Source organism: Vicugna pacos, chromosome 17 (assembly GCF_048564905.1).
Source record: "Vicugna pacos chromosome 17, VicPac4, whole genome shotgun sequence".
NCBI lineage: Eukaryota > Metazoa > Chordata > Mammalia > Artiodactyla > Camelidae > Vicugna > Vicugna pacos.
Window position 1 is genome coordinate 2527749 of NC_133003.1, and position 18479 is coordinate 2546227.

General features: G+C 43.5%; 1 protein-coding gene across 3 annotated transcripts in view; it reads right to left on the reverse strand.

Moving 5' to 3' along the window:
* Positions 1–18479, reverse strand: part of LOC107035086 (ankyrin repeat domain-containing protein 26-like) — a 111723-nt gene that overhangs the window by 92057 nt on the left and 1187 nt on the right. Inside the window, exons 2-3 of one of the 3 annotated variants that reach the window (XM_072940881.1) lie at positions 17842–17886; positions 15987–16111 (exon numbers count right to left, since the gene is read on the reverse strand). The exons of 1 other annotated variant lie outside the window; for it this stretch is intronic. The gene's annotated coding sequence lies outside the window, so the exon portion shown is untranslated. The remainder of the gene's footprint in view (positions 1–15986; positions 16112–17841; positions 17887–18479) is intronic. One more of the 3 variants, XM_072940882.1, reaches the window with a different exon arrangement.

Consider the following 18479-nt stretch of genomic DNA (forward strand, 5'->3'; position numbering starts at 1 on the left):
AAACCAACTGCTCTTCCACTTTAAGACCTACTTCCCAACGCTGTAACACTGCTTATAACAGAGCAGAGTCCATCACAAGCCCAGTTATGAGTGTAACACATGCAGCCCCATCAGTAACAGAACACTGATATATTTACCTGCAACAGTGTTTAACATGTTAGTACAAGTGTTTTATGTAGTTTAATTTCTTTCTCCTAATTTTTAATCTTGCAGTTCTTTAGAAAGAAGGGACAGATGGTGCACTTTCCTTGAGAGGTACTTTGTCAGTACACGTATTGCACATCTTTAATCCATGAGAAAAGAGCACAGATCCCTTCCAGGCAGGGCCCCCCCACTCTCCTTCCTCTCCTTGGTGGGAACTGTTAGATGGCCCTCAAACCCCTGGAGTTCTGCCCCTGCTGCTCTTGTAACTGACACGCTCTCCCTCACATGCACGTTCTGCTTCTTTTTGCTCATTCTGGTTATCACTCTCCTCTTCCCCTTCTCTCCATCCTAATGCTTGGCGCTAACACGATTCTCAACATATGTACTCAATTCCCAGAAATGAAGCTTACATATTGCCCTGATTTTCAAAGCAACTGCGCCTTCCCCCCCTTAACCCAGGAAGGTACTGGGGCCCTCCGATCTAGACAGCAAAAGCTCTAAGGACTGGACCTGCTACCCAAATCTTACATGACAAGGCTACCTGCTCTTTTCTAGGTCATATCTTATTTTCCTGAAATATTTCTGCATCTTTTCTCCCAGCCCCTGATTGGATTCTGCTTAATCTATCCACATGCTTTTCAAAGTAACAAAGTATACTTAAAGGATTACCAACATACATTGACTTGAAACAAGCTAAGAGCTAATTCACTGACTCTGCTTTAGATACATCGATCTGGCCAAGGAGGAGCAGCTGAAAAACATGCCCCTCAGGATCTTTTCCAAGGGCATCAAGAACTGTGCCTGTGTAAGTGTTTTCAGGACCAGTAACTTAAATTCCAGGTTCCTGACTTAGTAAAATGAAAGCGATAGAGAGACATAGAAAGAGAGCACGGGGGGATGGAAGGGAGAAGGGAAGAGAGGGGAGGGGGAGAAAGAGTGTTTAGAAAGCACTATGTGGGAACACGGATTTCCCTGGGAAAGTGTGTCCCTGCACATATAAAAGGTGAGCCCTAGGCAAGATGAAGTAAGGAGAACCCACCACAGCGACAGCGCTTGAGCATGGAAAGAACAGTGTCTGTAAAGTGTCCGTACTATGTCTCTGGGTCCTTCTAACAGCAACTACACTGGCTGGCAATACAGTGATTTTCACAAGCAGCTATTTCCTATTGGTGTTAAACATTGTCTTCTAACTCTACCACCACTTACATAATTGTAGGTTGGGTTGTGTGCAGTTTTTATTTTTGCTGTGATGTAATATTTGGAATAATTGAAAACTTGCAGAAAAGTCACAAAAATGAAAACTGAGATCACCCAAGTGCCCTTTACCTAGACTCAACTATTTAGTAAAGTTTTGCCTGATTTCTTGCTGTCCCCGCTATTACTCTCTGTACGCGTATATGTCTAAGTATTTCTGAGGATCATATACACACCATGGCCCGATATCCTTAAACACTAAGGATATTCTCTCATATACTCACCAGACAGCTATGACTTTCAGCAAATTTAACACTGACCATGTCCTGACTGTGTCATTAACTGAACCAGGTGTGATGTGCTGCGGACCAGCCCATGTGCCCTCTGGGGATTCTCAGCCTTTCTTTCGAGCTTAACCTGTTATATTTTGTGCACCACAAATCCTTTCAAAGAAACACTTGTTTTACTGAAATGCTGTTTACTACCTTCATGTTATAGAAACAAATGAAAGTCAGTTGTAATTAGGGGGCTGGGCTCTACATGTGCTGCACTGTGTCCCTGCCTGAATGCAAGCTTGGACTGTAGAATATGGATCATAATTTTACAGTATTTACTCACCTGTTTTAATTTTTTTTAATTTAGAGCAATGTTTCTCATTTTTTAAAGTCTATAACAATAAGAATACTGAATACACACACAGTGAATGATATCATCAACCTGTCACTGTCAAAACTAGGAATCACTGTAAGTTACCTACAAGTTCTTTTTAGTTAGAAACCAACTTTTATTTCTGAGAGGGGTGTGTGTGTGTGTGTGTGTGCGCGCGCGCACGCGCGTGTGTGTATGGTGTTTTTCCCATCATGAGACTGCAGACTATTACTAACAGGCAAGTCATATTCTTTCCCCCTGAATTTATAGAGGTTGAAAGCAGCAGAGGTATATTACCAGCCTGTACAACAGTGTTAGTCTTGTATCCCTGTTAAAATTCTGTGCCAGTTTAAAGGGATAACATAACGAATGCGGGCGATAACTTTAGAGAACTAGTAACACCCTCTTTATTGTGTACATTACATACCAGACAGTAAAATATGTATGAGTCCAGATATTCCCTACTCTACTGGACTGCTCTTTCTATATCTCCGTCCGTATACCCCCACTCCAATCCCCATTTATCCTGTCACCTGAGGACTCAATCTTGCTATGGTAAATCCTACAGGAGGTGTTTTGCTGTAAAGATTGACATAAAGATTGCTGGCTTGAAGCTACATCCCCTTGAGGCAAGTCCTGAGGAGGAGGCGGCTAAGACCTCTTGTCAGTTCGTGAAGGGGACAAGTTGTGAATAAGACCAGGGATCTGGGGACATGTGTGTACACAGCGCTTTCACCTTGTCTTGCCTTCCAGTCTCTGCTCCTGTATGTTTTGCTAGGGCTGCTGTGACTTGTTGTAAAATTGTTTTGGTGGAAGACATGGCTGTACTACAGGATGAAGTTGTGCAAGGGAAAAAAGGCGGGGGGTACTGACATTCAGATGGACAGAACTGAAGTAAACATATCTGCTTGTATACACTTCTCTGTAAATGGGAAAATATCCTGCTACTGTGACATGATGAGCACAGGACCTGCGACCAACACTGTTTCACATACGTTTTGCTGTATCTTCCCCTGGAGAACTCTACAATAATGCAGCAGCCCTTATGATTTAAACTTGTTTCAAATGGGATTTCCAGAATTTCTAGGCAGTGATTCTGCTGGGAGAGAGTGTTCTCTGTGTCTCACCTGTGCTCTAGGTCAGAGTCCTTGTCCCCCATCCCCCTGGCACGGGGCTGGGTGGCACCAAGGCCCCAGGGCTGCCTTCTCTCTCCCATCCCCAGGCCTTTTGGGCACTTCCCTCCTTTTGCTCCCAGCTGCTGAGCCGATGATGCCTTTCCAGTGTGTCTTGTTCAAAGACAGTCTTGGCAGAGAACATGGCTCTGGATGATATGCTTGTCTGGGCAGAGACGTTTAAAGGAAAAGCCAACATTCTCTAAGGAGCCTAGAGACAGTAAAAAGGAGGACTTTCGAGATTGGACTTTCCATCCACAGAGAAGGGGCACTGCTGTGATTTTTTTTATGCCACGGATCACCCACAAAGGACAGGGTTGTGTGCACTGTGGTTTCCTAGATCCTCAGCCTTTATCAAAAGGGACAAAAATCTCACTTGGCCTGTTGGAGGCTGCAAGAAGGACCAGGAGTTATTACTGATATCAGAACTGTTAACTCAAAACCTGTTCCAACCCCCCTGGATGAAATACCATTTCTATGGGCCCAAATTCTTTCTTTTTGGAAATATAGAAATGCTAAAGAAATGTGTTCAAGTACCTACTGTGAAAGATCTGCAGTGACACACAGTTCTTTCTGTCCCCAAGGGCTCTGAGAAAGACTACCAGCTGTGGGTCAGTGCTGGCAAGAAAAAGGCCTCATACCCACTCACTGGTGTCAGGGGAACCTAAGGTGGGCAAATCGCATAAAAAACTGTAACCCTAAGGTCTCAAAGTGACAGTCAGTCTGAAGCTTAAATACCCTCAACAATGAAACTCTCACGCAATCCTCATTCACACATTTGTTCAACAAACCCAGGCACTTACTCTACTGGCATGGATAACAACATCTCTTCATTCTCCAGCTTACAGTCTAGTTGGGGAGAGAAAGATAATTTTTCTTCACTACTTTTTTCCTTGACAAACAGAGGTATCTTGGAAAACTTCATTAACTTACTAACTCATTTACTTCATTACATAGGCATGAAAATATGACAAATTGGAATATCCTTTCCTCACACACTACTTTCCATATTCCAGTCTTCAAGTTCTCTGTTCCATTTCCTAATCACTAAGTAGCTTCTATTTCATGAGAATCTTCTAAGATCCAGCCATGCCTCTGAATCTAATATTTAACATCTGCTCCATGCCCAAAATTTTTCTCAGCATCAGAAAAAAAAGTGACATAGTCACACTCAGACTCTTCAAGTCTTCGTGGCCTGAAGCACCTGCACTTTGCTGTTTCTTCAGCTGACTTCACCAGCATTGCTCTTGAGCTTTTCTATAAATACATCACACTTCCCCTACAACAGTTATTAGAGCAAACGAGCTAAAATAATGATACCCATCCTTGGATCAGGAAATCTGTACAGTGTGGTCCGTGAAAATAGAGGGGTTAAAACAAGGGGAAGGACAGGATCTGCAGCAGACTGTGCAACACAGTACTGGGAACAATGACTCCTGCTAGAAATCCTAGAGCACTCCGTCTTACAAGCAGTTTCTTTCTTTTTTTTTTAATCCATTTAAAAATCCTATGGGGCAATTACTCTTTTCCTAGTGATTTCAAGTGCATTTTCAAATGATCTGGAAAATCCAGACAACCAAGTTTTTCCTAAGAAATATATATTCCCAGTCTTAGAATATATGGGGTCACCAAGTGCATAGCTGAGGACTAAAGTCCCCTCAACTATTCATGATTCTTTTTAATGTTGACATCTTTGTAAATGTTAGTCAGCAATAACCTGAAAAAAAAAAACTGAATACTTAGGTATATTTAAATAAGAGGCATTAATTACATAGAATCACGTAGATGACACCTTGCAGCCTGAGGGTGGCTTCACCCAGCACGGCTGCGCTAAGAATCTCTAAGCGCCTGTCATTCATGATGACACCTGAGGAGTCGTTCTGCAGGCAGTTTTTACATGTGCTGAATTCTCAGTCCTGGTCAGTTGGTTGTATTTTATTGATGTCATCAAAGCTTCCTTTGTATTAACAGTTGCAAGTCACTATGATTTCTGTTCTGAACAGAGCACCAAACTTGCATCTGCACCACATGAAAAGCAAAGGCAAGAGCTCCCCAAGTTACACTCAATAATAAATCTGAAGTCAAAGACAAGGAACATTCATTCTATTCTTTAAAATGAAATCCACATCAGTGCACAGGGGCCTTGAGGATTCTATGGAGCCTAAGAAACTAAACCACAAATGAGCAAAACAAATCACTTGGCAGCACCCAGTGATTTCCTGGGAAGTTCTCCATTCTGTAAACACTGATTTGCACTTTGCTTTTGAGTTTCCAGCACCATGCAGACTCATATCTAATCCTTCCCTGGCAGATCCCCTTGAGGGGAAGGCAGCAGTGGGAGGGAAACTCATAGACAAACCTCACTGCTGCTGTTGAGCAGCTCTTCCTACTGGGCTGACAAAAGGAAAAATCTGTTGAGTTGACACACATGAGACATTAGAGAACACAGCAAGTCCTACCACACACAGTCCCATTTTGTAAAGAACATTAAGCACCAGTGGTTATTAATGCATCACTTTGGCCCTTATGAGTCTAAGAGGGGTAAGCAGTTAAAAGGAGGGATATAAGGCCAGTAACTTGCCTAACACATACAGACCTAGTGCGTCTGTCAAGGCAGAAACTAGGAGGCCAGCAGCACCCTCAGAGGGACACACAGGGGAAGTCAACGTTGCATGACACACTGACACAGCTACACATTCCAAGCCAAGTGCCGTGTCTGGGAAGAGTTTTCTCTTTACTTCTCAAACTCTTCTGTTTGGGCACCTTGCTTTTGCAGGGGGTCCTCAGGTCAGCCCACTTCGTGCTCGTTCAGGAGGCACAGACCTCTTAGCCCAGAACCCCTAGAAGAACAGCAGCCACATCAGTGTGGGGCCCTCACTCACAGTAAGGTGGGTCTGACCACACCCATCACCAGCAGCCTGAATCTATATTGACTTTATCTCCACATAGGCCATGATCATCCACACGACATTAAAATCAGCCCTCTTCCAGCTACTGCGCTCCTACCACAGGGACCGGAGGACTCCACCTCTCCTTCTGCCCTCCTGGAGGCCATCCTCTTGGAGAAGAGGTCCCCAGAGATCCAAGGCCAGTTCGTCCTGAAGCCCAGGCACCCAGCCAGGAGCCAGCAGGGCAGAGGTGAGCCCCTTCCCTTCCTCGAGTGTCTTCTCTTGGCTCACGTCTCTGCTCCTGAAACCAGACCCATGCACAGAGCAGCTTCTCCATGTGGGGGTGCAGGGACAGCACAGGAGGGCACCCAGTACCCACCCAAGCTCAAGCTCAGAGAAACCCTAAAGCTCTGAAATCAAGGCCCAATTCGTGTCTAGGAAGGTTCAGGTTTTGTGTTTGTTTTCATTCCTCCAGGCCTACTGCCCTTCTCTGTGTCCCAGGAGCTCTTCCTACATGAAACTGTGTGTGTTCACTACTGTGTGTCTTAATAAAACATGAGCTTCTTCCAGCCCGGGAACACGTCATCCTTGTCCCAGTGTTTGGTCCAGCATCTCAGACCCTCACAGGAGGTGGTCAGATGACTGTAGGACTTAAGACACAGCTGCCATGGAAGAACTCCAGTGGCACAGAGTTATGGAGTTGAATTGGATTCTATTCTGGCCTTATGCTGAAGTGGCCTTGAGGATTCTAGGGTCAGGCAGCTTGTGTCATGAAAAGGCAGATCCTTTGGGTGGGAGGAGGCTGACCGTCATTGGCTACTCAGAAAGCCAAAGAGAAAATCTCAGAGTGGAAGGAAACTTATTATGAAAGTAGGTTATTACCAAACTCTGCTTGTTAGGGAATACCTAATCTTTTTAGCTTTTACAGTGACATCTGACACTAGAATCCACTGACAATACTTGTCAGGAACCTTGTATAACTACAGCTTCAGTGCCCCCCATGCCGCAGGGCAGAGGCAGCAGAGAGCGCTGTCTGGGAAGTGCTGTCAGTGGGAGAGTCACCCCTGAGCCTGATCAAGCCTCTCGGCTTCACTAGCAGTTTGCAGGGCCTGGGGAAGGAGGACACATTGACACCACAAGAATCCAAGTAGCCAATGTCAGCCTGCTGGAAATCCTATACAATAAGGGGCTCAGTTTCTCTCTCTTCTGGCCATGACAAGAAACGTGCTGTAAAGTGCACACTGCGAATAAGGCTAAATGAATTACACTATGACTACTACTAACCCCTCCCCTCCATCACACTCAGGCCGCAGGGCAGCCAGCAGAAGCCCGGTCAGGTCCTGGGCCCTTTGGTGGCACCCCCACCCTTGGCAGGAGAGCCAGCACCCACCTCTGCCATCGGCAAAGCCAGGACAGCTCTTTGAAGCTCCTCTGGGGGACGTGTGCGGGGACGACATGCTGCCTGCCCCAGTTCTGGTGGGTCTCCTTTTGATCTTCTGTAGCCCTCCTGACAAGGGCAGCGCTCACAGGTCACGTGTTCTCATCCACACCCATCCCCAGGTGGGGAAGTCTTTAGACAGCCCCTGCCTTTGGCTGAGAAGTTTTGTTCATATTACTTCAGAGAATAAATCTGATTTCAATACTGCAGGGTCAGAAAGCACATACAGCAGGAAAAACTACTCTTGTCCATTCCACTGGTTTCAGCAAAGACCCACACCCACCTGCTCAGACCCATTACAATGGGCTCTGCAGGCATGAAATGCTGAGAGTCCCCCTCACCCTCACCATCCCTCTTCATCTCCTTCCTTGAACTGCACACTAGTCTCAAGTCTCCTCCATCTGAGTGTACTCAGTCTAACAACTCAGCTCTCACATAGATTTGATCTGTAACCCAAGGGTTTAAGTAAAAAAAGACTCACTCTTTGGCACATATGAGTTGTCTGATCCTGACAGAATGTGTCAAATGATAGTCAGAGTTTGGTTTGTGTTCTGTACAATTCATATACTGAAATGTCAGGGTTGACGTTTATTCACCATCCACTATTTCTCCGAGCACTATATTAGGTGTCAGAAATTTTATGCTAGACATGAAGAAATGTATCATATGAGTTACATGTTACCCCCTACACCAGCCCTTGCACCTTGCACAGCAATTTTACAGAATAGCTGTGATGATCATCATCCCCAAGAAGGAAGAGTAAAAAGGCCTCAGTAAAGTATGTGCTGTGCCCAAGGTCAGATAAACAGCATAACAGATTCCAGATTCCTCGGATTTCCTGACTCCAGCACCTGTCGCCTGTCTGTGCTGCAGGCCACATAGCAAAAGGACAGGAAAGACTGATGAGCAGGGGATGCACCCAGAGGGGAGGAGAGGGGTTTCAGCCCAATTTAAAAGAGGCGAGGAATACAGGAAGCAGAATTGCGGTACATGGTCACACACAGAAAATGAATGAGGCAAAGATGTCCATACTTGGGGAAGAGCATCTGCATCAGGGAAGAATGACAGGACCCAGAAGGAGAGGGTGACTGTACAAAGGCCTCAATGCAGAGAAGTGTGACTTCACAGTGTACATTCATTGAAAAGGAAAATCTGATTCAACAAGTGTTTAAAATGTTACAGCGTATGAATGTTAAAAGGACTGCTGAGTAGAAAATACATGCAGAGACACAGAAAAAAAATTCTAAATTGGCTTTAGTCCTTCCAGCTCCAGCACTGGGACCTCATACACCCCCAGTCTCTCCAATAGAGGAGAAGCATGTGCTCTGGGCTGGGAGATATGAAATGCCATATATTTTCTTTTCCTCCCTTTAGGAGATGCTTTCCATTATCAATCAAAAAGGGCCACTCACAAACTGCATCTTCCACAAAAATGCCAGTAAAACCTCATGCAGAGCCCTCAAGGAGAGGCTGAACGCTGGGGACACAGTGAACGTGGAGAATGAGTCCAGCCCTGAAGGAGAGGCTGAACGCTGGGGACACAGTGAACGTGGAGAATGAGTCCATCCTGGTGCCGGCATCTGTCTTAAAGGTAGGAAAACGTCTAGCATTATCCGCGCACAGAGTGACTCTGAGACTCTATGGGGGTCCCTCATTGTGACTGCCCGAGAGCAACAGGTGTCATAGATGAAGGATCTGAGAAACTGGAAAACGCTGCACACAAAGTTTAAGGAAGTTACTCTGGGTGTTAGAAGTCCCATGTTAGGTATACTTTCCTTTTTCATCACAACCCTCTCCCCGTCTTCACTCCTGAACAATCCATGCAAATACAAAAATAAATAACAAATGAAAAAGCACACACCTGTACAGAATGTACCAAAACAAGCTTTCTGCCTTTGAGGGCTTCCTTACCGCCTTTCTAATGAAGCCAAACTTTCCCCAAAAAATTCCCATTAAACTTTAGGAAATACTTACACAAGTTTATCAAGTTAGTAAACATCTACCTTACAATGAATCAAAACACGCTCAGTAAGGCCATCGAAATCTGTGGTGACTTCATCATCCTCCCTTCCCCCATCTCCTAATGCATTTACTTTAAAGCTAGTGCAGGGAGGATGGCACCGTGTGTGCCTCCTCTCACCTCCTTTACTGCCTTTGGCTTCCCTTGTTCATGTCTGTTATGTGTAACCCACCACCCGTGGTTAGAATTCCACGGTAACCGGCTCCTACCACAAGCCTCATTTCAGAAATCTGTCCGTTAAAGTGAGTGCAGCAGTCAAAATTAGTTTCAAACTCTGAAAATGCAATGGGTTTATAGAAGAAATACATTGATTTTGAAATTATACAGCTAAGTCAGGTATCCAGCTGCATTTCCACAAAGGGAATCACAGAACAGAAAATGAATTTAATCAATCCATCTTGGTATTTGTTAGCAGCTCTAAACAAAAGTATATTAACGTAGTCATGACTACAAACAGGTTATGACAGTTATCTTAGAAACTCCATTACATGTGGTCTTTCCTTGCCCCTATTAATGCTGGACCTTAACTTGATTTGTGGGATAAATAGTAACAGTTCAGAACTGACTTAGAGCTGACCCTGACCACACTCGCACCATCATACTACACACTAGGTGTGCAAAGAGCAAGACGAGTGTTGCCGTAAGTGCACATGGAATTATCTGCTCATCTAGTAACAGTCAGGCTCTTGTCTATTTCCCATTATAAGCACAGACCAGCAAGAGGCTGGCTACTCATGGGTACACGTCTCAGACACTCTTAAAATTCTTGCTTCCTAAAGTTGACTGTTCTTAATGGGAAATCAGACTTTGCAAACTTGGCCTTGATAATACCATGTGTCAAATAACCAGAGAGTTGGTCTAAACCAGAAGGGAAGATTTATCACCACCACACTGAGTTTGCCATTAAACTGTCTGTAGACAGAGGTCCCACAGCAACACCCTTGGCATATCCTGCTTGAGTCATGCTCAGGCTTCACTGCATGCAGCCTCACCCACAGGCTCCACAGCACAGGGCCCAGGAAGGAGACATGTGCTCCCAGTGCAGGGAGTTGGTACACACAAGACACAGGCCCTGCTGTCCCCTCCCAGACTCCTGGAACCAGACACAGCCAAAGCGCTTCCTCCCTCCAAATACACTGGGGTCACTCAAGAGGGAACACAGAGAAGAATCCTAATGACAAGAGAGGGTGCTGCATACCAAGAACACAGTACAGGGATGAGAGGGCAGAGACCCTGTCCCCTGCCGTCACTGCTCCGTCGGCAGTGCTCAGGAGAGAGAGGCCGGCACACACAGCAGCTCAGTAAGGACTGGAGCATGTGAACACTGACCACATTACAAGCATCATAGTTTCCTAGAGGCATTTTCTGAACAAGCTCCTATTAAGAGAAGCCTTGGGCTGTGGAGTGAGACCAGTGGAAGCCCGGTGTGCCTTTGAAACTAACAAGGTGATGCAAAACTTCCCCTAGTCTGGCACAAAACATGACAACTTCAGGGCTGCGGAGGGTACAGCTCAGCAGTAGAGTGAATGCTGAGCAAGCACGAGGTCCTGGGTTCACTCCCCAGAATCTCCATCAATAAATACATAAATAAATGCAACTACCACCTTGCTCACCAGGGGGAAAAAGTTACTACTTCATAAATTTTAATAGGCCCATTTCTGTGATATGAAGGCTTGTACACCAGAAATTAGACAGAAATTGGCCTACTGTCTCTGACTATACTTTAATTAAAAAAAGAAAATTTATTCATTTTTTCAGGTTCTCACTTAGGAAGCTTACATTTGTGTACCTCTAGCCCTGACACTCAGAGGCCTGAAGGTGCAATATATCTAAATTATAAGTGTCCTACTTGGGAGGGTATGTTCCATTCAAGGAGCTGCAAGGGGTAACATGCACATACCCACAGGGGATTTTGATATGTTTTTAGCACTTGCTGCTTAAAAGGCTGCAAACTGAACTTTTATACAGTTTCAAAAAGAAGACTGAAGCTATTATGAGAAGTTTTCCCCATGAAACATGCACACCTCACGTCAGCCCAGGTCTCTTGTAATATGTGTGCAAGAGTGTGAAGGGTGTGTGTTTAGTGTCAGAGCCTCTCTTTCTGAATTAAGCGCAAGCGCTGTCTGAAGCAAACAAGTAACATGAGCGTGTGTGTTGCTTCTCAAGACACTCACAGGACGTGGGATGGGTGGTCACCAGACCCTATCAGCTGGGACCAGTGCTGACACAGACACAGAGAGCGAGGCCCAGCGGGTGGCGGGGGATTCCTCATCACTCTCACTGCCGTCCAGACTCCGCTGTGATGCTTCTAATTTTAGATGGCGAGAGTCCCAGCCCCACCTCCTGGGTGTGCGAGTCTGTAGAGTCAGAGCCCAGCTCTGCCATGGTCACACATTGGTCGTTGTGAAGGAAGTGAGGCCTGAACGGAATTTTCCAACTTAATGTTTTCTGTTATTTCTCCAATATGTATTTATCGTAATAATATAATCTCTTTTTTTTAATCTACGGAAGGATTTCCTTCAGAACATTGAAGGCGGTATTTTCACAGCCAGTCTCCATGACAAATGGCTCAGTGTCCTTGATGACAGGAATGTGGACGAAAAAATTACTGCAACCTGGAGGTAATGACGGTCACATCCCCAAAACACAACCAATATCCTCTTAGGAAAACATCAACTCATAGTTCACAGCTCTGTCTACTGAAGTAATGACCAGTGTCAGAGGGCTGCATCTGTTACCCACAGGAGCCACTTGAAAATCAGATGCAGGCACTCCTGCTGTTACTCAATTCTTGTTTTTATCCTAATCTTATTAACATGGACTCCAGACCAGTTGACACTTGCTGAAGACACTGAATTGTTGCAGATGAAATCCACTGGTCAAAACAGAGATGGTAGAGAACCAATCTGCCAGTGTTATGATCTTAACTATTCAAACACTTAATCAACCACAGAAGTTAGTATCTCACCCAGAAACTGAAATCAATGAACATTTCTGTATGCATTCATGCTTAGAACTCTGAGAGAGAGGACTGTGTGCATGGTTTACAAAGACGTACTCTGTTCTCTGTCTCTGTATTTCCACTTCCTAAGCAAAATGACATGCTTTGTTTAAAAGTGCATTTTTCTGTCTGTAGGTATTTAGATCAGCTGCCAAGAGCCAATGTTGACCTACTGAAACACCTTTCTTGAGTGCTCCACAACATTGAGCAACACTCCTCATTCAATCAGATGATAGCTTACAATTTATCAGTGTATAGCCCCAAGACTTCTTGGTCCATCTCAAGCCACCAGCTCAGAATTAGAAAAGGACTTCACAAAAAAGTAATGAGATCTCTCATTTTTATGCCTTGTGGGGCACGGTTCCCACTTTGAACCTGAAATCTGTGGTACTAACTGTGATGGACCAGTTTTTTAAAATGCACATTTTAAATACGCCCCTGGAGGGGCAGAGTCATTGATCTGGGGGTTATGGGAAGGTGGGTTGTTAAGTGGGAAACAGAGCAGTTGAGTCATTTCTCCTTTCCCATCCAGGAGACTGAACCACAGAGAGATAAGAACAGGATAACGGCACAGAACTGAACCTGAGCTTTGGGGTCTGACAGCCGAGGTTCAATTCTCAGCCTAATCACTGAGGGAGTGTGAACTAAGGTGAAGGTCTCATGATTTCATCATCTCATAATGACAACAACACCCAGCTCCTCTGGTCACTGTTGGCACATCTTGGTGGCTTGGGCAACATGAACACCCACGGCTCCACACACACTGGCCTTCCTCTGCCAGCTGTAGTCCCTCAGAAGGATACTCAGCTTCTACGTCACCCCCACTGCAGGGGGAAGAGGCTAGTAAAAGATTCCAGAACATCGGAACAGAGCCACAACAGGCCTAGTAAGATCACAGGTCTTCCCCGAGCTCAACCCAACAGCCAGCATAAGACGAGGCAACGCAGTTAGACAGACCTGTTTTCTCTCCAGCTGCTTCCTTCCTTCACAAGAAAAATCACAGAAATCTCTGCTTCTAAAGTTTCAGATATTTCTTCATTTAAGAGGTGAATTTCTCAAGTTTTTATCTATTGGGTACTTTATTAATTACCATAAGATGTTATATGTCAATTTAATAAAACTGGAAAAAATGAAATAATAACAAATAAATGAAATTTAGTAAGAGAATACACAGATTCACCCCAAGTAACCTTCATGGGTCACTTGAAAATTACCCTAGTTTTAAAGATGTAACCATTGTTACAAACATGTTAGCTTTTAAACGAGGCCACAAATATAATTTTAGCCTACTGATTAAAAGAATTTTAAAATCTGTACCCAAAGTACTCTTGAAAGTATCACTTATTAGAGAAAACTGATTTGTATACTCATTTTTCAATCAACTTCGAATTTTTCTCAGAATTCTCTTACATTTTTTAGATTCAAGAGTTAGATATGAAATGATTTATAACTATGCCATATGGAAAAGAACACCCTGTTTTGCCCTTATGTGTTTCAGATTACTTTTGTGCAATTTTTTCTGGAAAACGGCCTCCAGTTCTGGGGAGAAGACATTCCTTCCCTCTGGGGAGAGCGCGCGGCCACTCCTGATGAAGGTGACGTCACTAGTGACAGGGAGGGGGCTGCAGGGTGTGTGAATCATGTAAGTGGCTTTGGTGAGAAAGACAGCAAGGCAGCCGGGGCTCATGGGAGACGCTTAGACAGTGCAGTTCTGGAGCCCAAATCACATCCCAAGAGCAACGATTTCCACCTGCTCCAGGTCAGGGCCGCTTTCACACCATCGTGAGACCAAAGAAAGGGTAAGGCAGCTCTGACTGCAGGAAGTTGCTAGTATAGCATTAGGAGACATCAGGGTATAACACAGTGTTTGGAAGTTTTTTCAAACAAAACTTTAAATGGGACTCATATATATCAGATGTGCTCAAGCTGAAACTAGAGTGTGGTGCCCAGAGCACTGCCTTGTTTATTCTCCACCCCCTTTTTTCCTGCTTAATGGTACCTGAGGTACCACAGGTTTCCAGTGCCTTTGAAACAGGTTGAAAAGAACCAGCATCAGTGAGAAAAAAAGGACTTGATTTGATGTCAAACCACCTTTCCAGACTGTCAACTCCTGGGCTACTATTCACAGCTGTGTTAACTTTGGCCAATTATTTTAGCTCAGTTTCAGTTCCTTCATCTCTAAAATGTGAATAAAAACATATAAGTTTTGAGATTATTGTCAAGATTAATAATGGAAGTAAAGTAAATATGTACAAAACCAATTACTAAGGCCAGTAGAAGTTCCTCTGAGAACTCTGAGCTAGGATTGTCTGAGCCTAGGTAATCACAGTTAATTGGCAGCAGTCCATTTGATAAGGCAGAGTTTAGATTCAGAACCTAGGAACATGTATCATGAGATTCTTTGTATTTGGTGGGGTAGGCAATTAGGTTTATTTATTTTTATTTTATGTACCTATTCATTCATTCATCCATTAATTCATTTATTTATTTTAATGGAGGTACTGGGGACTGAACCCAGGACCTCATGTGTAGTAAGCACACACTGAACCACTGAACTATAACCCTCTCCCAATCCCTTTGCATTCTTGACATTTCTTGGTTTTATGACATTTATCTCACTGTTTTGAGGAAATCCTTAGGAAAATCTATTTAATCAGGAATTTAGTTGAATCTAGTACCTGAGAATGTGCTTTACTACTAAGATAACTTTGTTTTTCAATTCATCAGTGACAACAGAACAACCACTGGAATCCATGTGAATGACAGTAACAGTCATTTTCAAAAATGCACAAGGACAGTATTAGGCCAAGGCCCCATCTACCACGGGTATATGCAGATGCCTGTCCACAATTTTTGAAGCTCCTAAAGATTAGAAATGGCCATAATCACATCTGACTCTACTCTATCTTCTATTCCTCATCTATTGTTTTACATTTGTTCCTACTGTATTCTGCATTTTCATACTGATTCAATAAAAATGGGTTAGATAACCACTTTATTTGCTTATGGCTCATATTACCACCTTGGAGGAGGCTCATCTGGGCAGTCTGTGTCTCAGCTAAGGTCACTTCTGCACCTGCAGTCAGCGGGCAGCTCAGCTGGGGCTGACTCACGTGTGTGTTGCTTGGTGCTGGCAACCAAGCAGATCCCTATCTCTTCAGCAAGCTAGCCTGGCTTTCTTCATATGGCGGAGGAAGAGTTCCCACCAGCAAGATGCTTTTCAAGAGTCCATGTAGGGGAGGGCTGCACGAAGGACCACAAAGACAGTGAGTCATCCTCCATCACTTACTGAGGGCTGTGACTGTCATCAACCACACATGATACTCAAAACTTGAGACAGCATTCCTACCACACACCTACTTTCATTCATGAGTTGTTAACCCTCCATTCTTTACACCAGCATTGTCCACAGGGTATTAAGAAGTTTGGAAGGGAGTGTCTTTGAAATAACCATTGATTTTCCCCCCCAGGTATTTCTTACCTCTGTCTTGCTCTCTGTCGTAAGCTATCTTAAGAGACAGATCATTTCCTCAGAGAACAGAAGTTACAGAAGAATATGAGGAATAACAGCTGTTTGTTGCCTGTGAGTTTTAAAAATTCAGTTTCCTAGGAAACAAAAACAATTCATGGCATGAAGATTTAGGTGGCAATCTCATAGGAAAATCCCAAAACAGTGAGGTATATAGGACATGTGCACCATTTCCTGAATAGAAACCAAGAGGAATCAGGAAGCCCTCACAGAGCAGCTAAATCACATCTCTAAGACAGAGCCTTGTAGAGGCATATAGAACTTCTTGCACCGCAACATGGAACAGATTAGTGAAATGATTCCATCAATCTGAGACTGTTAGGGAAGGGATAAAGTCACTGGATGTGATGACACACGTCTCAGCAACAGCTGTGCAGGCCAGCTCCCCAGGGCCAGACGGCAACTAGGACAGCTCGGCAGGTGCCCAGTGTACACAGATGACACAGAGGGCCAGGTAGGTGTCATTCCACATTCCACTACCTCCTACAGATGACACAGAGGGCCAGGTAGGTGTCATTCCACATTCCACTACCTCCTAACTCCTTGGCAGTAGAAGACTCCAAAACACAGACACACTCATGGATAAAATGGAGAGATCTTGCATTGCTACCAATTTGGGAACAAAGAATTAAGCTGTAAGTCAAATGAGTTATTTAAAATTATAGACCAGTATCCATCTTACATCTATCAGTTCGTAGACAGACTGGCACAAGTATATGGAATACGTGGTCCCCACATTGTTTTCCTAGACAGTGTTCCATGGTCAAATAGGTTTGGGAAATGCTGTCTTTTCCTTTTGGAAATCAAAATGCCCATTAACATATTAATGTCTTAGAGAAGACCCACAGGAAAGACACCCAGTATTTCCCCAGGTATTTGACCTGGGAGAGCCTTCTGGAGAAACTCTTGCTGAATGATCCTGGGCAGACACATTAGTAAGCAATGCTCTCAATTTATCTTCTTAAGTCATAATTTTACTCTTTCACTCACTTACTCAAAAACCTTCAATAAATTTCAATGGATCTTTAGATTTTTTTTCAGAAAAAATTCTTTTTTAAGAGTCTCCACAATGCAACCTGCTCTAGTAATCAGTTTTCACTATTTTCCTGAGTAGATCCTTTCCTTCATCTAGGTCAAGCTCTTCACTTTCCTTAACGAGGTGCACTCATGTTTCTAAGTATAAATCTTAACTCCCCATGGTCTCTACAGACCCACAAACTAGGTGGCCATTTTGGTTCTACTCTCCCAGAAATGTCACAGAGCTGCCCCTGACCGTTCCAGGTCAAACTAGCTGTTCTCTGATAATGCATGAACATGTCACCCTGTTACAAGTTGGCGTCTATGGTGCTTTGTCCTGGCAGGAATGATGCCAGTATGTTTACACATCATTCAACAAATCCAAATTCCTGTGGTAAATGACTGTATTTTGCATTACTTTTATATTACTTTCAGTGGCTGGCTAAATGTCTACCACTAAAATGAGTAAATACGTGCACTTTTCTGAGTGTAGAAACTTTACACACATTGGAAATGACTGCAAATTTTAAAACTAATGAGGTAGAACACAGCACAAATGGAATTTCAGTGGGTGGCAATAAGACATCAGTTTGACTAAATAAGTTTGTTAGAGAGCACGTCACAGTGTTCACTATTCACAAGTCCTGGGACGTACTCTTTCCATTCATCATGTAAAAAATGAGGTATTGGTGTGATGTATTTGGGAAGAATTGCATGCATCTGTGACATTTCTTTTACAAAGCAACAATTCCATAATTAAAGGGGAAAAAACCATGGCTGGACAATGTACCTGTCAGTTGTTGAGCCAAGAAAGACATGCATAAGTCCCTGAAATCTGAAAAGGAGACAGAAATCACAGTAGATAAAGAGAAGCTGAAATTCAACTAATTTGTCCCATGCAATTCCTGCAGGATTGCCATGGGAAAATAGTTAATAAATGTTCATTTCACCTTCAGCATACTCAAGCAGCATACATCCTTGAAAAAGTCAATTTATCAATTTTTTGGAAAGACCCTAGGAACTGATAAACTGTAATAGGACCGAATTGTCTAATCTAGAATGAATATAAGGCAATTAGACTTTCTGATATTGGTGTTTATCATTGCTGCTAAGATTTGTGTAATCATCTGCACTTAGTGGTGTAATTAAACATTTTCAAAATTTTATTCCAGGAAGAAAGCTATTCATAGGCCATCTTTATTTGAGAAAACTAATTTTCTCCATGGTTATTAATTACTGTGATATACTGAATGGAATATATATATATATATATATATATATATATATACACACACATTTATCTTTTTATTCTATAAAAGTAACATGTAAGAATTTGGGGGATAGAGTATATAGTTGCACAAAAAGCCGTCTTTTTCCAGAAAACATTAGGCGATGTCTTTCCTGTTCTCTGTTTTCCACTTTTATGTT